Source organism: Triturus cristatus, chromosome 5_1, assembly GCF_964204655.1.
Source record: "Triturus cristatus chromosome 5_1, aTriCri1.1, whole genome shotgun sequence".
In the NCBI taxonomy this organism is placed as follows: Eukaryota; Metazoa; Chordata; class Amphibia; order Caudata; family Salamandridae; genus Triturus; species Triturus cristatus.
Genome location: NC_140587.1, coordinates 101,523,045 through 101,549,112, shown reverse-complemented (window position 1 = coordinate 101,549,112; position 26,068 = coordinate 101,523,045). Strand labels below are relative to the sequence as shown.

General features: G+C 49.3%; 1 protein-coding gene across 1 annotated transcript in view; it reads left to right on the top strand.

Annotated features, from left to right (window-relative positions):
* The window catches only part of LOC146830317 (NFX1-type zinc finger-containing protein 1-like), a 727,926-nt gene that overhangs the window by 193,072 nt on the left and 508,786 nt on the right, over window positions 1-26,068 (top strand). The gene's annotated exons all lie outside the window — the stretch shown is intronic.

Here is a 26,068-nt window from a genome sequence, read left to right as displayed (position 1 = left end):
CCCAGTACCTAGGCCATGGAGGACTAAAGAAGATCTCGGAGGGCTGCAGCATGAATTGTGCAACTCTGAGGGATCCCTCAGCATCTACATGCATTCTGCCACCGCCAGCTGCGTTTCTTGATGCAGAGAAAACTGAAGTCACGACATGGCAGACAGCCCTCTGTGCTGTGCCTTGAGACACTGCATGCAGTATAGGTAAGACACCCCCAAAGCAGCCCTTATAGCAGGGTGCACTATACTACATGTGTAGACACATCTGCTTGAGCAGATGTGCCCCTGTAATATCTATGTAGATTGTTAGATATCACAAGTGAGCAGGGGATTCATTTTAAATATATGTGCTGGACCCTGGGTACTACAAGTTACCCAGCTACATGATGGCTTCAATGAAATTTGGGATGTTTGGTATCAAACATCTCATATTGTGAACCCATACTGATTCCAGTGACGGATTCATCAATACATGCATCCAGAGGGCACCTTAGAGGTGCCCCCTGAAAACTTACCAGCTGCTAGCATGTGGACTGACTTGCATGGCCGGCTTTAGTGGGGTGCGTCCGGTGCAGCCGCCCTGGGCACGGACCTGGAGGAGGGCACTGACCTCAGGTGAGGCCCTGTATTTACCAAAAAGAGACAATTTAAAAGTACCTGCTGCAGAGTTCCTTGTGTGTCCAGTTTTCAGGCAGCAATAAAAAATGTCATGGTTACTCTTGTGATTTCCTGTTCCTGCTAGAGAGTGGGATTGAAGTTTTGTCTAGTTTCGGTTTTGACTCTTCACAAAGTAGCGCAGAGGGTTAATATCTTGCCTCCTGCAAAAAACAGATCGGTAATTTATGTGTATAGCTGAGTGGATTAGTAACACCAACCTTTACCAGCATTTTAAAAGAAACTAAATGTATTTGAGAGAGCAGCTATGGAGAGATGAGAGGCACTTTTGCCGGTGGAAGTAAGAGAATCCAAGGAGGAGGTCATTTAGGGGGTGCCAAAAAAGATTGTCGCACCGGCCACCACCAGCGCTAAAGATGGCCCTGCTGACTGGTGCTAGCCAGCCTGCCACTACAGACAATCTTCGGACCCTCCTGAGGTGAGGGCCTCTGCCCTCGGAGGTCGGAAACAAAGCCTTTACTCGGCGGAGGTGTAAACATCCCCCAGAGCAGGATGGCCAGCACTATTAGGGTGGGAAGCTTCAAAGCTTCTACCAGCTTTGAAATGCAACAGTGGCTCTCCAGACTCGAGGAAATGCCACTCGCCCTGTCTTAGCCCACATTTTGGCGGCAAGACAAGCAGGAAAACTAGAAAGAATAGGGGGGGTGTCCCACACCGGGCTAGTAGCACTCCTAGGGCAGCCTGCCTGATGTAAACACCACTTTTCATATTCCCCCATCTTGCTTTGGGCGTAATTAGGATCTCGGAGTTAGGGTTATGCCTACTCCCCGTGGGGAGTGGACATAAAAAGGGTGCAGTCACCATTAAGATAGGTAGCTCATTGGCTACTACCTATCACTCCCATAGATGCCCCTAAATTCAGAATTTAGGTGGCACCCTGGACACCAGAAACTCAGATCCTGCTAACCTAATAAGATGAAGGACACCAAAGAGGCGCAAAGAGCAAGAAAAGGATGTGTGAAGGATCTGAAACCAAACCTGCTGGCCTGCCTGCTGACTCTGATTCCTGTACCAAAGTCATCTTGTCCTGCAGATGTTCTCCAAGAACCAGGGAGGCCTGTCTGCCTTTTACAAAGAAACAGGAACTCCATTGGTTCGGTGGAACTAGTCCCCTGCTTGACGCAGGTCAACCAACATCCCAAGCAACAACCAAAATACTTGCCTCTCAGCTCGTCGAAGTGGTGCCCTCCAGCAAAGTGACTAGAGCCCCCTCAAGGGTGGTAGCAGGCTCTCACAAAAGTTCAGAGCCCCTACTTCACTCCCAATGACCTCCAGCGTGTGAGGTCCTTTGATCTGCATTTGCTGCAACTAAGGATTTTTGGTAGCCAATCCAGCCACCGACCCCTTCAGTCTTCACTCCAGTAAGAGGGCACTCTACAGCACATGTAACCTAGTCGGAAACGACCCCTCTCCTGTGTTCTTGCAACTCCTGTGGTGGCAGCGACTGTGTGGCAGAGACCCACTTGGCACGACCACCACTCTGCTGTCTGAACGACCACGACAAATCTTTTACGTACCCTCCCTAGGTGACGGACATTTCCACGTGTCCCTTCGTCCATAGTCCCTGGGCAAGGTAATTTAGAACTGCCTGTTCCACTTGGGTCCCGAGACCCCAAAGGCCTCTGCTCCGAAAGAGTAGAACCATAATCTAACTCCTAGTGCCCTTGGCACAGAACTTACAAAAGCCTGTGTGCTTTCACCACCGACCGTGAGGTTCCTTGATGGACGGTTCTGCCCGTCACCCAATTTTCCCCCATTGCTTGCAATACTAAATTGTTTGACGGTGACGCAGGTTACTGCTGTTTATTCTACATTTCCCACCATGGTAAATATTTGATGGTGATGCTGCATGAACTTTCTACTGCATTTCTGAAACACACTTACCTGATGATATTGATTCTTGGTAACCAAACATATATGAAGATACATGTTATTTTCGTACATTGGTGTGGATCTCCTTGAGTTGTGTGCATTACTTGTTGACTGTGTGTGGATAAATGATGTCTTGCACTCCCCTGATAAGCCTAAGGCTGCTCGACCACACTATCACAAAGAGAGCACTGTGGGATTGCTAGATAAGCCCCTGTCCACTTCTAAGGAACCCCCGGACTCTGTGCAAAATACATCTCGTTTTGATATATCATATAAAGAGCCGGCCTCCTACATTGGTGGCGCAGTGGTGGGATACAAGACTTTACGTCTGTTGAGCCACTTGGTTAATAAGTGATTCCTCTAAGGAATCCAAAATACAAAAAATAAAAACATTTTTTCCAAATTTCGATTTTTATTTTTTTCTTACTGTTTAAAAATAGCTGTAGGGCCTTGTGTTAAGTCTCCCAAAACTAACATTTTGGAATTTAAAAACTAAACCAGATAGTTAGGACTTGCTAGAGTGTGTTATAAGTTTTTTTCTACCTAATAAGAGCCCAACTATCCTAAAACATGTCTTATACAGAGGGTAGCACCCAGGAGCTCAACCTGGCCCCCTATGAAAAACTTTAGTTGTCCCAACTTGAGGACCTCTGTACAGCATGGAAGCTGACCATGGGCCGTAGATCTACTAGAGCTCAACTCCAACTGTTGGCTGAGAATGATAGGGACCTGGCAGCTCAGAGCATCCCAGAGGATGAAGCACATCAGTGACGACGAGCCTTTGAATACCCCCCAGGCAGTGCCTCTAATGGGAGTGCTGATGGCAGGACCCCAGGTGACGTTGAGGAAGATCCTGAACTTCTCAAACTAGAAAGAAGAATCTCCCTAGAGGCCAAGCTGCTGGCCATTGAGAAGCAAAGGGCTGAGATGGGCTGGCCCCCTTCTCTTGTGGCAGCAAACGTACAACTAGGGAGAAAGTTGAATCTTTTGACCCTCAAATCCCCAAAGGGATTGTCCCTAAATACACAGAGGGTGATGGTATCGCCAAATGGTTCACAGCTTTTGAAGAGTTTGTAGAATGAGGAAACGCAACCAGAATTATTGGGGCTTTCTCTTATAGAAATTTTTCTCAGGTGAGTGTAGAGATAGATTCCTGACACTGAATGAGGCAGATGCTGAGTCCTATGACCTCATGAAGGATACCCTGATTGAGGGCTTTGGAACTCACCACTGAGGAGTACAGGATCAGGTTCAGGGAAACTCGTAAAACCTCTAGTGAGACCTGGGTAGATTTTGTAGACTTTTCAGTAAAGACGCTAGGTGGCTGGTTGAAAGGTAACAATTTGAAAGACTATGATGGGCTTTATAATTTAATTATGAAAGAGCATCTGTTGAGTAATTGTGTTCCTGAAAGATTGCACCAGTACTTGGTTGACCTAGGTCCAATTTCTCCTCAAGAATTGGGTTAGGACGGTAGATCATTGGGTCAAGACTCGGGTGACCAAAACTACTTCTGGTGGGGATGACCAAAAGAAAGGGTTTGCTAAACCCTCCACAGGGAAAGATGCTGACCAGGGAAAAGATAATAAACAAGAGTCCTCTAAAGGTCTCTAACAACCTACTATGGATAGTGGGCCCGAGACAATACACGGACTAAGGGTGGGTACCAGGGTAAGATCTGGAATCCCAAGAAGGCTTGGACATCCATTGTCAGACTACTGGTCACCTAACTGGAGACCCGAGCTTTCCGAAAATGAATCCCTCTAGTGCACCTGCAGTGCCTAATGCACTTGGGAGTCTCAAGAAGGGATCGTAGGTGTGCCCTGACCATGGCCTCTTGTACTCTGACACAAACACATATTCATTATTATGCTGTGCTGAAGTACCCTAATGTAAGTTATGCTGGCCTAACTGATGTATTTTTGGTCACACCTCATCAATTGCCTGAGTTTTTTTTTATGTTGTACATGTTCCCACTTGTGTGTTGTTTGTTTCAATTCTGCACATTAAATGGTTTTGTCCAGTTGGACATCAACATATAGATATCATTGTATCACTAAATAAAGATTCCTTTTACCTATCCTTTCCTTGATCGGGACCGTTGTTCCTGTAAGGAAACTGTCCATGTCAGAGAGCACACTGAAAAAACCTCTGAGGTTGGGGTAGATGTAGTTGCCCTAAGTATCTGGCTGGTGAGACATTCACAATCATCAATGCTGACAACCAGGCTAAGGACATCCCATGGCAGTGGTGTACTTAGAAAGGGGAGGGATTACTGGACAAAAAAGGGTGGTGATATCCTCTGCCATCCCTGAAGCATGCCTACTAGGGAATGATCTGGAGTCCTAATCACAGGCTTAGGTCGAAAAGAAAACCCATACAGCAATGCTGGGAATACCTGAATGGGCGTGTGAAAAGACTAGAACACAAAACAGAACTCGGGGGGGGGGGGGGGGGGGGAATAGGTGCTGGAGCCTGCAATAATGGCCCAGCTCCCCAAGAGAAACGGCAAGAAGACTGGGAAACCAGCTTCACAACAGGCACAAGCCCAGGGCCCCTCTCCTCAGGGAGAATACCTGTCGCACCAGAGGGAACTGTTCCCTAGTAGCTGGAACCTGACAGAGCTGAGCTCCTAGGCCCAGGTGGACTCTCCAGGGAAGATCTGTGCCAGGGACAGAGAACCTGCCCACTTTTGAAAGCCTGTGAGAGCAAGCAGCTGACATGGAAAAGAGATATGTCAGTGGCTCCCACCAAACCTACTGGGAAGAGGGACTCCTATTAACAGAGTCCAGAGACCCCAAATCTGGTGCCACTAGGAGAGTGGGAGTCCCTCAGCAATATAGAGAACAAGACCTCCGGTAAGAGTGGAAGTGTAATCCCACCCCCCCTCCCCGAGTGCTAGCACCACTCGGAGTCAAGTGTTTTATTGTGTGAGTGTGTTTCACTGCTAATTTAAATTTTACTTTCCTTGTAGGATTCAATTTCCAGGAGGTGCCTGGCTCCCCTTTTTAAACTTATTTCCGTGTAAGCACTTAGTGCCGTAGTTGGCTGCCTCCGCTTTGCTCTTCTCCCCGCCCTTACCTGTTCCAGCCTCAAGAGGACGGTGTGGTGTATGTTCTCCCCACCCGCCCTGCTCTCGCTGGACTGGGGGAGACTGGGCCATGCCCCTGGTAAGAGCGGAGTGCTCTCTTAGTGTAGCACCACTCCACCCCTAGTGCTAGCAGCTCTCGGAGTTGAGTGTTTTATTGTGTGTGTGTTTCACTGCTAATTTAAAATGTACTTTCCTTGTAGCATTCAATTGCCGGGAGGTGCCTGGCTCCCCTTTTTAAACGTATTTCCGTGTAAGCACTTAGGGCCAGATGCATCAAAGGGTTTTGCCCATTCTGTGTCTATGGAAAAATGTGTTCACGCATATGGCCCTTAGTGCTGCAGTTGCCTGGCTCGGCTTTGCTCTTCTCCTCACCCTTATCTGTTCCAGGCTGCGGTGTGTTCTCCCCCCTGCCCTGCTCTTGCTGGACTGGTGGAGACTGGGCCATGCCCCTGGAGGCGGTTATTTCTGCATGCACACGGCGTGGACGCGCCGCTGGTGCGCCGAAGGCAAGCCAGTCTGCATCCAGCTGATTCCATCGTTCGTTTACTATTACCAGCGCGAGTTTGCTGCTGCCTTGGGGGCAGCACATTACTTGTAATAGGCTGCACTGACCTTGCGTGAGTCCAGGACACCTGTTGAAAGCTGTGCCCTGGGACAGAGGGGAACAGTGCACCCATTATGTAATACGGGCCCTGGTAACTGTGTGAGTGCGTCTGTGTGTGTACCTCCGTGCGTGTCTGTATGTGTGTTTGTATGTGTCTGTACGTGTGTCTGTGTGTCTAGGTGCGAGTGTGTAATTGTGTTTGGGTGTATGCGTGGTGCGTGTGTCTGCCTCTCTGAGTGTCTGTAAATGTGTCTGCTTGTGTGTCTGCGTGTCTAGATGCGAGTCTGTATCTGTGTATGAGTGTGTGTCTGGCTCTCTGAGTGTCTGTCATTGTGTCTGCCTGTGGGTCTGCTTATTGTGGGTAGTCGTAAATGCACCAACTGTGTAATCTAATGTCTTGAGTTTAGGCGCGAATGTTCCTTCTCAATTATTGTTCAAAATGCCTGCGCCTCCTTTCTTTTGGTGTTGGGGCGGAGGCAATGTGGGTGAAGTGAGGCCCCCTGTGGTACTACTTTTGTTAATCACACGTGGGTTATTCACTCAGCGTGAAGACAATGAGAAAGGGGCCTGACTGGTGGTAGCATGTGATCAAATACAGAAAGCGCCCCCGTCTTTGAAGTGACTGGCTTAAGCACACAGGGGCATGGTGACGTCACAGACACTGGGGTGGAACTCCGTTTCAAGCAAGCATTGCCGAAGCCAATACGTCGGCCTGGCATTTTGAATCCTAACTAAAACGTCTTAGAACAAGGGGCGTTTTAGGAAAATGTGATCGATGTATGCAAGTCTAGTTTGCATAGACCACAGTGAACTTCAAAGTAAAAACATTTAAACAATATTACATCGAAGCTGCTTTCCACGCTAACTTGGCGCTTTGTTCTCTGAGGTAAGAAAACACTCAGTTTTACTGTCAGGGAACCGGGCGTGCAGGTTGCTGTTTGAAGATGTCGAGTGTCTGCTTTGTCTACGCCTCGCTGAAAAGTCTGCTCACGCTTAATACCCAGTTAAAGGAGGCTTTGTTGCTGGCTCGGGGGCTTTGATATTTTAACAAATTGCCTCCTTTTGCCGTAGTTAAGCATGAGGAAGTTTGATATTATGTTCTGTGCGAGCGTCAGGAGATTGGAAACCGGAAGGCATTGTCATGCAGGCCCGGCTGGTGAAAAGCTTTTTTCAAAATGCCTGCACCTCCTTTCTTTTGGTGTTGGGGCGGAGGCAATGTGGGTGAAGTGAGGCCCCCTGTGGTACTACTTTTGTTAATCACACGTGGGTTATTCACTCAGCGTGAAGACAATGAGAAAGGGGCCTGACTGGTGGTAGCATGTGATCAAATACAGAAAGCGCCCCCGTCTTTGAAGTGACTGGCTTAAGCACACAGGGGCATGGTGACGTCACAGACACTGGGGTGGAACTCCGTTTCAAGCAAGCATTGCCGAAGCCAATACGTCGGCCTGGCATTTTGAATCCTAACTAAAACGTCTTAGAACAAGGGGCGTTTTAGGAAAATGTGATCGATGTATGCAAGTCTAGTTTGCATAGACCACAGTGAACTTCAAAGTAAAAACATTTAAACAATATTACATCGAAGCTGCTTTCCACGCTAACTTGGCGCTTTGTTCTCTGAGGTAAAAAAACACTCAGTTTTACTGTCAGGGAACCGGGCGTGCAGGTTGCTGTTTGAAGATGTCGAGTGTCTGCTTTGTCTACGCCTCGCTGAAAAGTCTGCTCACGCTTAATACCCAGTTAAAGGAGGCTTTGTTGCTGGCTCGGGGGCTTTGATATTTTAACAAATTGCCTCCTTTTGCCGTAGTTAAGCATGAGGAAGTTTGATATTATGTTCTGTGCGAGCGTCAGGAGATTGGAAACCGGAAGGCATTGTCATGCAGGCCCGGCTGGTGAAAAGCTTTGTTCAAAATGCCTGCACCTCCTTTCTTTTGGTGTTGGGGCGGAGGCAATGTGGGTGAAGTGAGGCCCCCTGTGGTACTACTTTTGTTAATCACACGTGGGTTATTCACTCAGCGTGAAGACAATGAGAAAGGGGCCTGACTGGTGGTAGCATGTGATCAAATACAGAAAGCGCCCCCGTCTTTGAAGTGACTGGCTTAAGCACACAGGGGCATGGTGACGTCACAGACACTGGGGTGGAACTCCGTTTCAAGCAAGCATTGCCGAAGCCAATACGTCGGCCTGGCATTTTGAATCCTAACTAAAACGTCTTAGAACAAGGGGCGTTTTAGGAAAATGTGATCGATGTATGCAAGTCTAGTTTGCATAGACCACAGTGAACTTCAAAGTAAAAACATTTAAACAATATTACATCGAAGCTGCTTTCCACGCTAACTTGGCGCTTTGTTCTCTGAGGTAAGAAAACACTCAGTTTTACTGTCAGGGAACCGGGCGTGCAGGTTGCTGTTTGAAGATGTCGAGTGTCTGCTTCGTCTACGCCTCGCTGAAAAGTCTGCTCACGCTTAATACCCAGTTAAAGGAGGCTTTGTTGCTGGCTCGGGGGCTTTGATATTTTAACAAATTGCCTCCTTTTGCCGTAGTTAAGCATGAGGAAGTTTGATATTATGTTCTGTGCGAGCGTCAGGAGATTGGAAACCGGAAGGCATTGTCATGCAGGCCCGGCTGGTGAAAAGCTTTGTTCAAAATGCCTGCACCTCCTTTCTTTTGGTGTTGGGGCGGAGGCAATGTGGGTGAAGTGAGGCCCCCTGTGGTACTACTTTTGTTAATCACACGTGGGTTATTCACTCAGCGTGAAGACAATGAGAAAGGGGCCTGACTGGTGGTAGCATGTGATCAAATACAGAAAGCGCCCCCGTCTTTGAAGTGACTGGCTTAAGCACACAGGGGCATGGTGACGTCACAGACACTGGGGTGGAACTCCGTTTCAAGCAAGCATTGCCGAAGCCAATACGTCGGCCTGGCATTTTGAATCCTAACTAAAACGTCTTAGAACAAGGGGCGTTTTAGGAAAATGTGATCGATGTATGCAAGTCTAGTTTGCATAGACCACAGTGAACTTCAAAGTAAAAACATTTAAACAATATTACATCGAAGCTGCTTTCCACGCTAACTTGGCGCTTTGTTCTCTGAGGTAAGAAAACACTCAGTTTTACTGTCAGGGAACCGGGCGTGCAGGTTGCTGTTTGAAGATGTCGAGTGTCTGCTTCGTCTACGCCTCGCTGAAAAGTCTGCTCACGCTTAATACCCAGTTAAAGGAGGCTTTGTTGCTGGCTCGGGGGCTTTGATATTTTAACAAATTGCCTCCTTTTGCCGTAGTTAAGCATGAGGAAGTTTGATATTATATTCTGTGCGAGCGTCAGGAGATTGGAAACCGGAAGGCATTGTCATGCAGGCCCGGCTGGTGAAAAGCTTTATTTACATCGCGATCACATCAAAGCGGCCGCGAAAGTGAAAGCAAACGAGTGCTTTCAGGCTGCCAAATGGTGCGTGCGCCCGGCGCACATGCACTGTATTTGGAGGCCTGAAAGCACTCGTTTGCACTTCCAAAACTCGTGCTTATCTCAAGGAAGCACATTCTTCAAGACAAGCAGAACAGAGCAGGGAGTCCTCAGTAACAACACAGATCGTTCGTTTACTATTACCAGCGCGAGTTTGCTGCTGCCTTGGGGGCAGCACATTACTTGTAATAGGCTGCACTGACCTTGCGTGAGTCCAGGACACCTGTTGAAAGCTGTGCCCTGGGACAGAGGGGAACAGTGCACCCATTATGTAATACGGGCCCTGGTTACTGTGTGAGTGCGTCTGTGTGTGTACCTCCGTGCGTGTCTGTATGTGTGTTTGTATGTGTCTGTACGTGTGTCTGTGTGTCTAGGTGCGAGTGTGTAATTGTGTTTGGGTGTATGCATGGTGCGTGTGTCTGCCTCTCTGAGTGTCTGTAAATGTGTCTGCTTGTGTGTCTGCGTGTATAGATGCGAGTCTGTATCTGTGTATGAGTGTGTGTCTGGCTCTCTGAGTGTCTGTCATTGTGTCTGCCTGTGGGTCTGCTTATTGTGGGTAGTCGTAAATGCACCAACTGTGTAATCTAATGTCTTGAGTTTAGGCGCGAATGTTCCTTCTCAATTATTGTTCAAAATGCCTGCGCCTCCTTTCTTTTGGTGTTGGGGCGCAGGCAATGAGGGTGAAGTGAGGCCCCCTGTGGTACTACTTTTGTTAATCACACGTGGGTTATTCACTCAGCGTGAAGACAATGAGAAAGGGGCCTGACTGGTGGTAGCATGTGATCAAATACAGAAAGCGCCCCCGTCTTTGAAGTGACTGGCTTAAGCACACAGGGGCATGGTGACGTCACAGACACTGGGGTGGAACTCCGTTTCAAGCAAGCATTGCCGAAGCCAATACGTCGGCCTGGCATTTTGAATCCTAACTAAAACGTCTTAGAACAAGGGGCGTTTTAGGAAAATGTGATCGATGTATGCAAGTCTAGTTTGCATAGACCACAGTGAACTTCAAAGTAAAAACATTTAAACAATATTACATCGAAGCTGCTTTCCACGCTAACTTGGCGCTTTGTTCTCTGAGGTAAGAAAACACTCAGTTTTACTGTCAGGGAACCGGGCGTGCAGGTTGCTGTTTGAAGATGTCGAGTGTCTGCTTCGTCTACGCCTCGCTGAAAAGTCTGCTCACGCTTAATACCCAGTTAAAGGAGGCTTTGTTGCTGGCTCGGGGGCTTTGATATTTTAACAAATTGCCTCCTTTTGCCGTAGTTAAGCATGAGGAAGTTTGATATTATGTTCTGTGCGAGCGTCACGAGATTGGAAACCGGAAGGCATTGCCATGCAGGCCCGGCTGGTGAAAAGCTTTATTTACATCGCGATCACATCAAAGCGGCCGCGAAAGTGAAAGCAAACGAGTGCTTTCAGGCTGCCAAATGGTGCGCGCGCCCGGCGCACATGCACTGTATTTGGAGGCCTGAAAGCACTCGTTTGCACTTCCAAAACTCGCTTACTATAAGTCTCGCCAGAGCATCGCTAAAGCGCTGTCTCAGGCGAGACCTAAAAAAACAGATGCAACTTTTAATTTAATAAAATCGAATCAGCAAACAACTCCTCAAAATAACTTTTGACGATTCTTAAATCTTTGTCTTTGTCTTTCCTAGATTGTACTCTGGCGCCGCCCCCAGTCTCGGTAGAGAATTGCAATAAGATTGCTACTACTTTGCATCAAAAGTGGCTAAAATGTATGAGTCCTTTCCTTTGGAAGCTAGAAATCCCCTGAGTTTCGACGCCTTACCAGCCAACTCAGTCAGAGCCTTCAGTCTGAAAGAATTCACAGTCCCTAACTCAGATAGCCTGAAGAAGCTGGCTTCCAGCATCAAAGCAGGATCTCCTTCAGATCCTGCTCCACCTAAAGCTCTCATGCAAGGACTTGATGTGAGTATCTCGTCTATACAACAACTGCTTCCCCCTCCTTTACCACTGGAGAGGTTCAGTTGAAATGGAAACAAGCTGCTGTTCTACCTGTACAAACAAGCCCTCAAGTGATCGGATGGCTCTCGATAATCACCGTCCTATCTCTCTACTTCCGGCTATTGCCAAGCTAGCAGAGAAGACGGTAAATATCCAACTCACATACTATATCACCACGAACACTCTCTGTCGAGCTGGCACGGGGTGTCACGTGTTCCTTTTTAACCCCTGTTTGGAGCGCGGGACCTCTGCAGCCTTTTTTGCGCTCGTGGGCCAATGATGGAGTTGGTTAATGCATGTAAATGATGAGGAGGGTCGTTTCACACTGCTGACCTCTGCGTGCTCCTTCGAGGACATTTGATGGAGTCCAGCTCAATCATAGGTCGCTCACCCCCATTTTAGATTTGTTATCCCTGTAGGATCTTCGTGGACAGAGGAGACACGGACACGGGGTTATCTTTCCTCAGCTTCTTTATTTGCGTCCTTCCTCATACAGGGCTAACGGCTAACTGCCTTCCCTAGCCCTCTGCTCCTCCCTTTCCGCCCGCCCTGGTCCCCACTCAGGCTGGTCCTAGTGCCTGACCCGTTTGGTCAGTGTGCATCATTACATCTCCCCTCTCTGTAAATAAAACCAAATGTGAACAACACCGCAACTGTCTCTTTTTAAAGTTCCTCAATAAGGCGAGACGGTTTTGTGATGACCCGTCTGGGGCGTGACTGTAGTTCAGCATTGTCACTCTCGTTCTCGCCGGCCATTTCCATCAATGCCTGACTGTGGTGGGGCAGTGTCTCTGGTTCTCTCTTCTCCATTTTCAGTTCAGTCAGTAGTTCCTTAGTGTTGGGTCCGCACTTTTTAAAGTACGTCAGATTCCTGGTGAGTCTTCTTCCGTCAGTCTCTGCAGTGATCATAGTTCCTTTTTGTTGTATCACCTTCAGCGGAACCTCATGGTACTTGCTATCAGTTTTCCGGGGCTGCTCTTATCGAGCAAACACCCAGTCTCCTTCTTGTATTTGAGGGGGCGTAGCACGTCGCCGTTCATCAGCATAGTCCTTCATCTTTTCTTTCTTTATCTTGTCTCTGGCTGCCAGCTCCTCATGGTCAGAGTCGGGATACTGTTCGTTCGCTGCCATAGTCATCATTGGTAGTCTGGTGCGCACTGGGCGTCCCAGCATGAGAGTGGCAGGACATTTGCCTGTGGTGGAATGAGGCGTGTTTCGGTACGCTCGTAATACCTCGTTGAGTGCCATTGGAATGCTCTTTCCGGTGAGTTCTGCTTGCTGAATGGCTTTCTTGATTGTGGACATGAAGCGTTCGACCATTCCGTTGGCCTGAGGCCATAATGGTGTGATTTTGCGGTGCTTGAAATTGAGGTGTTGAGCAAAATCAGCAAAGTCATGGCTGTTGAATGGAGGCCCGTTATCTGACTTCACCACTAGGGGAATGCCCCATGTGGCAAAGACCTCCTCTAATATCGGTATGGTACTCGATGCTTTCGTTGATGAACACAGTTGTGCTATGGGGAATCTGGAGTACTCGTCCATGATGACTAGGACATATTGGCTTGATTTTATTGGCCCAAAGAAGTCAATGGCAATGTGTTGTCAGACACCCTCCGGTAGTGGAGACATTTGTAGTGGTGCAGGAGGATCCGGACGGCTCACCAGTTGACATTGCGGGCAGTCTTTCAGGGTTGTCTCTACCATCATGTCTAGTGTCGGAAACCAGACTCTTTCACGGAGTGCTCTTTTTGTGGCTACTATGCCCCGGTGTCCTTCATGAGCTAAATTAATGACCCCTTGTCTTAGTTGTCGTGGGATCACTCTTCTGGTGTCTCGTAGGACGAGACCGTTTGCCGCTATTGACAGTTCGTCGTGGACATGTTTGAACGCCGCCATTTCTTGGTCGTTTTGTTCACTGCTTTGCGTGTGTCTCCAGCTGTTTGTTTGAATCCGACGTTTCACCTCTTGAAGGGTGGCATCTGTTTGCGTCGCTTCACAAATGGCTTCCAGTGGAACAGCCGGAGGTCTCGCTTGGTCTACTACGAAGTGAATGTATTAATCCGCGATTGATTGTTCTGATTTGCTGGATCTGATGGGGTGCCGGGACATGTAATCTGCAGGGTTTGCAGCTTTTCCTGGCTTGTGGATGATGGTGTAGGTGTATTCCTGGAGTCGGAGGCCCCATCGCTCTATTCTTTTTTTTTTTTTTTTTTTCTTTTTTTGAAACCGTTTATTGCAATCTCAAATATATACAAGTATGGGCCTACAACCGTCCGGCCGGCCGCTAGAGTGACAGGAGCATATGACATACATACAAAAAAAGGCTCTTGGCGCTGCAAAGAGGTAAATCAGGAGGTATCAATGACGTGGGCCACATGACTCCGAGCCCACAATACGGTTTCATTTTATAAGAACACAACAACACAAAGAACCACACCCGCAAGGCAACCCGCAATCCGAAGTGACAGCACGCGCTCCTTAAGTGGGGGACCCCAACCAGCCACAAGACTCTAAAGAGGGGAATGGGAACAGATCAGGGACTGGGGAGGGGGTCAGCTAGGGGGACGGAGCTGGTGAGGCAGCCGGCAGCAGTGGTGGCTCACAAATACCCCCGCGGTAGGCGTTCCAGGGGCCCCAGATTTTCACCCACGCCCCAGGCTTACCTCTCGCCACATACACCACCTTTTCACGGAACATACACCAATCCATGTGTTCTTTCCAGGCCGACACCGCCGGGGGCCTCTGGGACCCCCACAGCTGCGCGATGTCACGCTTAGCTATCATGTATCCCAGAGTCACCCATCGTGTCTGCGGAACCGAGTAGTCAGTTGGTTCCCACACATTCAGCAAGCATCTCCTCGCTTCAGGCAACAGCGCGACACGCGTAACCACTCGCAGGACCTCATGCACACCACGCCAGAATCGCTCCACCTTCGGGCATTCCCACAGAATATGCGAAAAAGTCGCCAAAGCACCACACCCACGCTTACACAGCCCATCCTCGGCATAGCCCATACGGAGAAGCCTCGGCCCCTTCATGTAAACCCGGTGGAGGATCTTTAGCTGGACGAAGCGAAGGCGAGCCGGTATGGCCACCTCCTTCGGAGAGGCCACCGCGGAAATCCAGTCCTCGTCGTCCAACTCCAGCCCATCGGCAACCCAGGCCTCGCGGAGGCCAGTCAACAAGCCCGAGCGATCATTAATCAGTTTTTTGTATATGAGGGAGATCGTGCTGTCTGGAACATGGCCATCCAGCACTCTATCCTCCAGGGGGGAAGACTCCGGAATGGATGCGACGTCTGGGAAGACGGAGCCCAGTGCGTGACGGACTTGCAAGTACCGAAAGTATTCACTGCCCTGCAGCTGAAACTCCGTCTGCAGCGTCTCGAATGTTTTAAATCCTCCCCTCGTCCAGAGATCCCCCACTGTACTGATGCCGATCGTGTCCCACTTCTCGAAGCCCTTCGAGGTCCACAGGGAGCCCAACCTCTCAGACGCATATAGCGGTGACGCCCGGGTCAAACGGTCCTTCCACCCCATAGCTGCGTTAGCCGCGTGCCATACTCGCACCATGACACGCGTAGGTCCCGTCAGGCGGGGGTCGGGCGCGCCAGAGTAGAGCGCTCGATTGTAGTCGCCACCAGGCAGGAGCATCTTGTCCATTTCAAATGCCGGGTTCAGGGCGGGCCCGTAGAGGCCGTGATTAATTGCAGCTAGCTGGGAGGCCCAGTAATACCGTTTAATATCCGGGAGGGCAACACCCCCGTCGTACCACGGGAGCGTCAACTTCCCCAAGGCAATACGCGGCCTCCCGTCCCAGAACAGGCGACGCTGTAGACTCTCCACCTCACGGAAGTAGCGCGCCGGGACCAAGTCCATAGTGTTCTGGAGAGCGTACAGGAAGCGTGGCAACGACATCATCTTAAACAATGCCGCCCGGCCGAGCGGCGAAAGCGGCAGGCGCCGCCAACGCGCGACGTCCTCCTTCAAGCGCTGGAGGGGGGGAAGCAAATTCCGCTCGTAGCGGGCCTCCGGGTCCAGAGTAATGTAGATACCCAGGTACCGAAACCCCTGGGAGGTAATCTGGATCGGACAGTCCCGCGGGAAGACGGGAGCCTCCCCGGAAAGCACATACACACATGATTTAGCCCTGTTGATGACAAGGCCTGAGTTGCGGCCGAATGAGCGCAAAACATCAACCAGGACAATCAGTGATTTACGCGGGGAGGCGAGGTACAAAAGGATATCGTCAGCGTATAGGGACACGCGGTCCTCATACTCGGGGGTCCAACGGAGACCACGGATGGAAGGGTGCCACCGCAGCCACTCCGCCAGGGGTTCCAAGGCCAGTGCAAACAGGAGAGGCGACAAGGGGCAACCCTGTCGCGTGCCCCGTCCCAGCGCGAATGGGGCCGAGACTCGTCCATTCACCACCACCTGCGCCAATGGGCCCGAATACAACAATTTGACCCAGCTGATGAATCCCGGTCCAAAGCCAAACTTCGCCAGCATCGCCCAAATGTATGGCCACTCGAGTGTATCAAACGCCATGGTGGCGTCTAAGGACGCCAAGATGGCCGGCTCCCGCACAAACGGAACACGCGCGAGCACCCCGTGCAGGCGCCGCAGATTAAGGGCCGTGTTGCGATGGGGTATAAAGCCGGACTGGTCTTGGTGGACCAGATCGCCCACCACGCCGACCAGCCGGTTGGCGAGCACCTTGGCGAGGATTTTGGGCTCCGCATTCAAGAGCGAGATAGGCCTATAGGATGTGACCCGTTCTCGGGGTCTCCCCTCCTTGTGGATCACCACGATTGTAGCCAGACGCTGGTCCGGCGGGAGGGAGCCCCGCGAGTGGGCCGCCAGGAACATTGCGCGGAGGTGGGGTGCCAGTACATCCGGTCGCAGCTTATACAGCTCGATAGGGATGCCGTTTGGGCCCATGGCCTTGCCAGATGCGACCGAGCGTATGGCAAGGGCAATTTCGTCCGAGGTGGGAGGAGCCTCCAACGACTCCCTGTCCTCCACCGAAAGGGAGGGCAGCACGATGTCCCGAAGCAGGGCATGGGAATCCTCCTCCGAGCAGGGAGAAACCGGGGAATACACCTCGCGGAAATAATCCGCGAAGCAAGAGACAATGTCTTCCGGCTCGGTGACACGTACACCATCCATTCTCTCGATCAGCGGGACCACACGATTCGCTCTCTCCTTTTTATCCAACCACGCAATCAATTTACCAGCCTTATCACCCACATCATACAGTCGCCCCTGTTGCTCTCTACTGAGGCCCCTGGCCGCCTCCGTGACGAGGGCCCTATAGGCCGCCTGCTTAAGGTGTAGAACATGTAGTGCGGCATCTGTCACCCCACTCCCCAGGTCACCCTCTAGTTCAGTAATTTCAGCTTCCACCCGGGTCACCTCCTCCTGCTCGCGCCTCCGGGCATGGGAGATAAAGGAGAGCGCCTCCCCTCTAAGAACTGTCTTGAAGGCTTCCCACAGGGAGATAGCCGAAGGGACAGACCCCACATTCTCCTCAAAATACCGCTGCAAGGATTTAATCAAGTCAGCACGAATAGTGGGGTCGCGCAGGTACCATGCATTGATTGGAGCTACCCTGCCCTCCCCCCTCGGGAAGACATCAAAATGCAACAGGAGCGGGGAGTGATCTGAAATACCCCGCGCCAGATGGCGCACCACTCCCACTCTCCCAGCATAGGCCGCAGGGACAAGGACATGATCAAGCCGCGAGAGGCTACCATGGGCACCCGAATGGAAGGTGTACTGCAGCTGCGCGGGATGCTTTAGTCGCCAGCAGTCTACCAATCCCAATGTATCTAAGAGGCCGGGCAGCCACGCCTGTGCCCGGGGGAGGTCCCTAGGGGGGTAACGATCCATAGTCCCAGAAGCCACCGCATTGAAGTCCCCCCCAACCACCAGAAGCCCCCCCGGGAGGTCAAGGAGGAGGCGCCCCAGGTCCGCAAACGTGGTAGACTGTAACCCCGGTGGAACGTACACTAATACAAAAACGACTACTTTGCCCTCCATTCTCCCCACCAAGACAGTGTAGCGTCCCCTCTCATCATGGCGCACCTCATCCATCGCTCTATTCTTGGTGGCATTTTTGCCCGCGGGTTTCCAAAAATTGTGGTCAAGGCTTGATGGTCAGTCACTAGTGTAAAGTGTTTCCCAAAGATGGAGATGTGGAAGTGTTCACACGCCCAGACAACGGCCAGGCTTTCTTTTTCTGTCTGTGAATATGCTCTCTCCGTGTCTGTTAGACTTCTGCTGGAGTATGCTACTTTGTGTCGCTGATCTTCTTCTCTCTCATATTGTGCTAGGATAGCTCCTAGTCCTACGGGGCTGGCATCCACTGTTATCTCTGTTTTCTTTTTTGGATTAAAGTAGGCCAGATTTTTGGCCGACTCTACAGTTCTCTTGATTTCTCTGAACGCCCCTTCACATTGGGTGGACCACTGAAAAGGTGGTCCTTGCTTGGTGAGCATCCTCAGAGGGTAACTTAACGTGGCGTAGTCAGGTATGCATCTGGAACAATAGCTGGCCACTCCTAGGAACGATCGTACATCGCCCACGTCATCTGGGCTTGGTGTGTCGTTTAGCGCTGCTACCTTTTCTGGTTTCATGCCACTTCCAGAGAATATGTGTCCGAAAAATTTCAACGTTGGTTTGTGAAATTCACACTTGTCTTTGTTGAGTGTGAGGTTGGCTTCCATGAGTGCATGACAGACCTGATTTAGTGCTTTGTCATGTTCTTCAGTCGTTGCTCCATATACGAGGATGTCGTCGCTGTAGTTTAGGACATGTGGGATGTGATGTATTGTTCTCCAGATTGCCTCTTGGAATATTTCCGCTGCTGATGACACTCCGAAACTTAGTCTTTTGTATCTGAATAGCCCGAGTTGTGTCGAGAATGTCGTGATGTATCTTGACTTTTCATGCAATTCTAGCTGGTGGTATCCTTTGTTGAGATCTAGTTTTGAAAATATCTTCGCTCCGTTGAGTGAAGTGATCATGTCACTGATGTGACGGCCTGGATGTCTTTCTCTCTCTATCGCCATGTTGGGCGCCCTCATGTCCACACATAGGCGGACTCGGCTGGCTTCCCCTTTCTTCGGGACTACCACCACCGGGGAGACCCAGGGGGTCGGTCCATCTGTTCTTTCTATGATGCCTGCTTCCAGTAGATCTTGGAGCTCCTTTTCCACGGCTTCCTGCAGGTGAAACCGGATTTTCCGTTGATGCTGCGCTACCGGTGTGATTTGTTCGTTTATGTGCAGTCTTATTTGGCAGTCCTTCATTTTTCCCAGGCCTTGAAAGAGTTTGGGGAACTTTTGGATGATCGCTGGTTTGTCAGCCACTCGGTATAAGATATCCACCAGTTTCAGTCGTTCTGCGGTGGCCAGGCTCAGGAGGCAGTCGGCCTCAGGCCCCTCGATGACATGGATGTAGGCTGATATTGTGCGATCTTGGTACGACAGTTCGCTTGCAAATTTCCCAAGACACGTCAGTGGCTTTTTGGACATCCACGTGTATACTCATACATGTGCGTTATCCAGCTTGGGAGGTGATTTCATTCTTTGGTATTCCGTGACGGGCAGGTAGTTTAGTGATGCCCCACTGTCTAGCACGAACTTGGTGGGGTGAGCCCCAATTCTGATGTCCAATCGCGGGTACTCTTTCAGCCGATCAGGGTCGGCTACACAATAAATATATTCCTTTCGGTCTTTAGAAATCGGTGAAATGGATCGGGATTCTCCTGATGACGACGGTCGAGATTGATATGTCCTGCAAGAGTGACAGCTGGATTGTGACGACCCAGTGGATGAGTCTTGTCTATCCTGGACTGCTCTGACATGGTGACGACTACTTGAAGGCTGATGTTGCCGGTGCCTTCCCTTTTGATCAACTTTGGGTACCGCCCCGCACATGCTTTCAAAATGGTTGTCTCTACCACACTTCCGGCATTGTTGTCCTAGTGCTGGGCATGCGTCGGTATGTGGGAAGTCGTAGCCGCATCTGTAACATTTGAGTTGTCTGTCTGATCGTTCCTTGGTGTGGGTTCTGCCTTGGTGTCCTTTGCGTGACTGGTGGTTGGTGGTGGTGCCTCTTGGATCTGGAGGAATGCACCTGTGGTGGTGATCTTCCATGCATTTGCCGAGACTGCATCCTGAATGCTTGTTCCCGTCTCTCACCTTTCCCTGCTTCTATTTTCTTCGCATGTTCATCGGCTTGTTCATCTACTCTCGTCATCTCTTCTATCTCTTCCAGCGAGTAGCTTCTCTTGAGCAATTTGCGTCTCAGTGGTTCAGAGAGGCAACCTTCTATGACTCTCAGCCGCAGGGCGTCTTCAGTTGAAAACTTGTCAAAGTCACAGTATCTCGCCAGTCGTCTCAGACGTGTGACGAACACCCCCATTTGCTCACCTTTCTCTTGCGCGGCCAGATTGAATGTGTACCGCTCGTAGTCAACGTTCCTTTTTTGTAGGAACTTGCGATTTAGTGCTTTGCGAACTTTGTCATAAGCACCAGAGGACTCAGCAGGCTGTTCTTTTATGATTCGCCCAACTTCTTTGCCAATCAGGTTCTTGAGGGCAAACAGTTGTTCTTCAAGGTCCGTCACCTTGGACGCTTTCATGAAGTCCTCGAAATCTTCTATCCATTCTTGCCATCGCGGACCCATGCCCCCACCCAATTCAAGAACGAGGGGCTCGGGGCGGCGCAGGAATGAGGTTCCAAACATACTTGTGGGAGCTGGGTCGGGCATTGTTCAGCTGTTATTGCCGATTGCTTTTACAAACTTTGTTTGCTCTCCGTTACACTCACCAGTGCTTGTTTCCACTATTTGTTGCAATCGCCAGTGCTTGTTTGTTGCGCCTGTTGCACTTACCAGTGCTTGTTTGTCGGTTTTGTTGCACTCGCCAGTGCTTGTTTGTTACTTCTGTTGCCTTTACCAATGCTTGTTTGTTGCTTCTGTTGCATTTACCAGCGTTTGTTTGCTATTCCTGTTTCCTTTGCCAATGCTTATTTGTTACTTATGTTGCATTTCCCAATGCTTGTTTGTTGCTTCTGTTGCATTTACTAATGCTTGTTTGTTACTTCCGTTTCATTTACCAATGTTTGTTTGCTGTTTGGCTCATCCGGCTGACTTAAAGATGGCCGCTGATGGTCCCTGACAGGGGATTGGGCAGATCTCGCGCCTGACCTCAAAATGGCCGCCGCGAGAATCTCGTGTGCAACGAGATTTTGTCTTTCAAATCACCGGAGGCACCGCGATCAACAGCACTTGAACTCACTCACCGGGGCTCTGCTGTTGGGCACCGCTGCCACGCCAGGTGAGATTATTTTCTTATTTCGTGGGCACCTTTCACCATTGCCGCCGGGGTGGGCTCCCGGTAGGCTCTTCTTAGATCGCGCTCCAGCCCCACACGCAGGGCGAGCAGCTCCGGGCCAGATGCCGCTGAGGTGGGCTCCCGGTTGGCTCTTTGGGCTTCACGCTCAAGCCTCCACACGCGGGGCGAGCTCCGGATATGTTGCCACGGGGTGGGCTCCCGGTGGGCACTTCTGTCGTCGCGCTCCAGCCCCACACGCAGGGCGAGCTCCGGTCCCTTGTTTTTTTCGTTTTCCTCTTCCTCTTCCTCGGGTGGCTTCTCGCACACGTTAGGGTTCTTAAACCTTCGTCGCCAGTTCTAGGATCTTCGTGGACAGAGGAGACACGGACACGGGGTTATCTTTCCTCAGCTTCTTCATTTGCGTCCTTCCTCTTCATTTGAGTCCTTCCTCATACAGGGCTAACGGCTAACTGCCTTCCCTAGCCCTCTGCTCCTCCCTTTCCGCCCGCCCTGGTCCCCACTCAGGCCGGTCCTAGTGCCTGACCTGTTTGGTCAGTGTGCATCATTACATCTTGTGCATCATTACAACCCCTTCTTAGTCTCTTCCCACTGCAGCCATCTTTTCCGTTTATCTCTTCAATTCCCAACTTTTCAGGAAACAAATTACCCTAGGGTCAAGACTGATTTCCATATGGCTGTGTCTGAACTGGGGTGGCGTGGTGAGCAAAATAGCAATGGATTAAACCCAGATCTGTGACTGGGGGTGAATGTTTGACAATGTGCAACATTCCGTCCATCATCTTTTTGTGTTGCAACCAATTACCCTAGTCCAGATCTGTTTTCACGGCAAACTAAAAGAATTCTCTGATCCTGCTCTCGCCTGGAGCTCCACCTTATGGCCTAATTATGAACATCGACCCACACGAATATTAGGACGCCCTGTGTTCTTGTGGAACCTATTTCCTTAATTAACCCTCTGTCTGTATCTGCCTATATTCTTTTATGTTTTCATTTGTGATAGCTTATCAACATTTAGCTGGTGGTATGTATAACTACTAGAATAGCAAACTGATATCTTCTCCACCTTTACCCATCTCTTGTTGACAAACTAGTAACCTACTTTTGCTATTGAAGTGCCCCTGTGCTTTAAATTATTTAAACTTATGGTTCACAATGAAGCATTACTCCTTCTCAGCGGCCCCTACCGCCTGGAAGTTATCAAGGCATCCCTACCTCTCCTTATCTGACTGGATGACGGTATCCAGTCTGTTAACATCTCTTGCAATGCTCCGCCACAAACCCAGTGACACTGCACTCGGGAGATATGGCCCCAACTCATGGAGCATAACCTATCCTAAAAATCTCTCAAATAATGCAAAAAAGAATTTCAGACAAAGACTACTTAAACAACTTCCGGTAACCCTAATAGGTGATACCTACCAAAGTGGGAGCAACGGCAACAAGAAGACCAACTTCGTCTTCTACACTAAACGGCCTGCAAAGTGGAGAAACACCTTCCTTCTCCACCTACAAATTACTGAATCTATAAAGATCCCCTATGGAACCAACCTCACAGCTTCCTCCTCACGAACCTTTAGAAGGGAAATCTCCATTTCTATTTTCAGGACAGGGAACATACTTATACAAGCTTCAGACGGTCACCTCATCATCTTTGACTGACACTTTCCCTCACTTCTTGCTTCTTCAACCAAACATGACCTTGTGCCCCGAAGTAACTCCCACCTTCACTCCCGATCAAGAACGCCAATCCTTCTCACCTCCTTGCCTCAACTGACTAGCTATGCACCACTGTTGCACCCTCTGACAAGATGAGCAACCTGTCTGCCCCCCTGGACAGTGCCTTCAACAAGTCTTAACTAAAATAACTTAAATCAAACCCACCTTAACCAACGAACACACAGCAACTCAACTTGCTTACTCACTCCATGAGCCAGTTGCTGCCAGCCCCAATTCAAGATCTTCCACAACAGAGTCCCCTTTGGACTCAGCCCTCTCTCCTAATGCAGACACGACTCAGCCCACACAAACTGTCTTACCTTTCCAACCTCAATGACACAGACCTTCCCTGTGGCATAGCTCACTCACCTTCCTTTAATAGGAGACCCGACGCTTATCAGTCCACTTTCAGAACTGAAACCCTCAATGGCAGAATCACCCACCTCCTGAAACGACTAGAACAAAAACTTGATTCCCTAGCTAAAGACATCTCGCATATAAAGAAAGACCTCGCGATCCATGCCAAGTGTACCCACTACCACACCCCTGACACGGAAAAGTTGCCCCCTTATAGGCTCTCCAGTTGTCAGCCAACATACCTACTGGACCTCTATTCCCTCGAGTCAAGCCTCCCACAGACCCCACCGAGCCATTAGCCACATATCAGCTCGTGAAGCTGATGCACTCTGTGAATTGTACATTACAATGAACCAGAAAATGGTCTACAACCCTCTGTCTACAATTCCAGTTATCTTGGTATCTAATAGAATCCCTCAAATGATCACCTCGCCAAGACCACCAGCTCGTAGACCACCATTCAGACAATTGATACCATTAATAAAGGTCCTAGGTCTCTAACTTACATGCTCCTCAACTGCAGATCAGCAGTTAAACATGCCACAGATATTGCCAAATCTATTCTTGATAAAGAAATAGACATCGCATTCATCACTGAGTCCTTGCTTAACGAACACTCAGCCCCCATACTTGATCTGCTAGAACCTCCTGGATACTCCATCATTAGACAGGACAGACAAAAGAGGAAAGGTGGCAGACTAGCAATCATCCACAAAGATGGAATCAATCTTTCCACTTTCAAGACCCCAAAATACTCGACTTTCGAATACCTCAGAGTATAACTCACTGACAAAGGTTTCTCTCCCATCAAACTTCTCACGATCTACAACCCTCCTGGAGTTTGCACCCTCAGAGAGTCAGAAAGGGTATGGATACAAATCCCCTCTACAATGAACCTCTCACTCCTAAGAACGGCACACCTTTCCTACAAGAAACACATCTTCAGAGAAAAAGCCACTTTCTTTTGCAACCAACTTGACCGCACTAAGAAAAGACCCAGGGAAATCTTCCCCATTATTAAACTACAAACTAACCTTTCCTCCCCACATGAAACAAAAGCCACCAATGAACGCTGTGAAGAAATTGCCAACTTCTTCACTGATAAAGTTGCAAAAATTCAACAACCCCTCATCCAAGTCACAAATCTGGCACTCCTACCCATTTTTTCCTCTGCCTCACTCCCCTACATGGCAGCACCCCTTCCTGATGTAACCAAGGACCGTATGGCCTCTATAAAAACGAATTTAAACTTTGATCTCCTTCAACTGAAAAACAAAGCGAATTGGTCCAAATTTTAACCTATGACTGAAAGTGAAGTCTTCAATATAATTGCGAGGTTGTAGCCCACATCCCACACTTTGGATCCTATCCATCCACAATAGTTCAAAACCTCAACCATATTATTGCCCCATTCTGGACTAAAATCATCAACTCATCTCTCTCCTCAGGCAGTGGTTCTGACTGCCTTCAACAAGGCCAAATCACACCCATACTCAAAAGACCAGGTGCCGACCCCAATGACCTCAATAACCTCAGACCTATCACTAACTTTTTCTTTCTAGCCAAAACAATGGGAGAAGTGCATCCTACAACAACTAAACCAACACATAGAAGAATTCAGCCTCCATGACACCTTCCAATCTGGGTTCAGGAAAGACTGTACCACTAAAACTACCAGTATCTCGGTTGACATGCGCAGACTCTTGGATGAAGGTGATGCATGCCTCCTAATCCTACTAGACCTATCAGCGGCCTTCGATACCGTAAATCACCCAGCTTTATTTGAGACACTCAGGAACCGCCCTGGGATCAATGGCACAGTCCTATAATGGTTCACATCTTACATGCAATATCGCTCGCAACAAATAAAAGTCAACAACTGTTTCTCGAAACCAACACTAGTTCCTCATAGTGTACCCCAAGGATCAACTCTATCCCCAGCCCTTTTTAATCTCTTTGTGGAACCCCTTACGGTTATCCTGAAGCAAGCAGGGGTCAAATATCCCTATATGCTAATGACACCCAACTCTATTACAAAATTAAATCCCCCAGTGACATCCTACATCTGAATACCACCCTAATCAAGATACAAACCTGGCTTAATATCAACCTATTAAAGCTGAACCCCAACACAACTGTAGTTCTGCTTTTCTCCCCGAAAAACAACCTGCTACCAATCAAAGTCTGGCTCAAGAATTTGAATGCGCTAAACTGTTCTCTAACACTGTCCAACACTGGGGAGTCCTTAGGCATCATCCTGGACAGAAACATGTCATTGAAAGACCACATCAACAACTCAGCCAAAGGAGCACGATTCACCCTAAAACACCTAAAGAAAATCCAACCTTTTGTTCCCCCTGAAGATTTTAAGACGGTAGTGCAATCACCAGTCCTCTCAAAACTGGATTATGGTAATGCCATCATTACAGGAACTCCGAAAACTCACTTTACGCCCTTAAGTTCAGCTCTCAACATGGCAGCCCAGCTAATAACAGGTTGCAAACGGTTTGAGCACATCTCACCGGATCCCAAGAGCCTCAATTGGCTCCCAATCGAAGGAAGATGTTTCTACAAGACCGCTTGCATCACCCTCAAAGCCCTTCACACACATAACCCCTGGAGAACAAACTTTTGAAAGCTGGTGGAGCCGGATCTCTAAGGAGCTCCAACACACTTCTTCTCATACCTCCCAAACTGAAAAAGAAATCCTCCCAGACACGCCATGAGACCGTCTGGTGATATGTGCGCTATACAAAAACGTCTGACATTGACATTGACTAATGCTCTCACGATATGAAACTCATTCCCTAGTGACCTTCGCTGCAAGCCCTCATTTTCCTGTTTCAAACGGGACCTTAAACACCTACTGCTCAACAAATACTTTAACACACACCATAACTGAGCTATGTTCCCAAAGCTCGCATCCACTCTGCCTGACCAGTTGCAGTAGTTAAATTAGTGTTTCA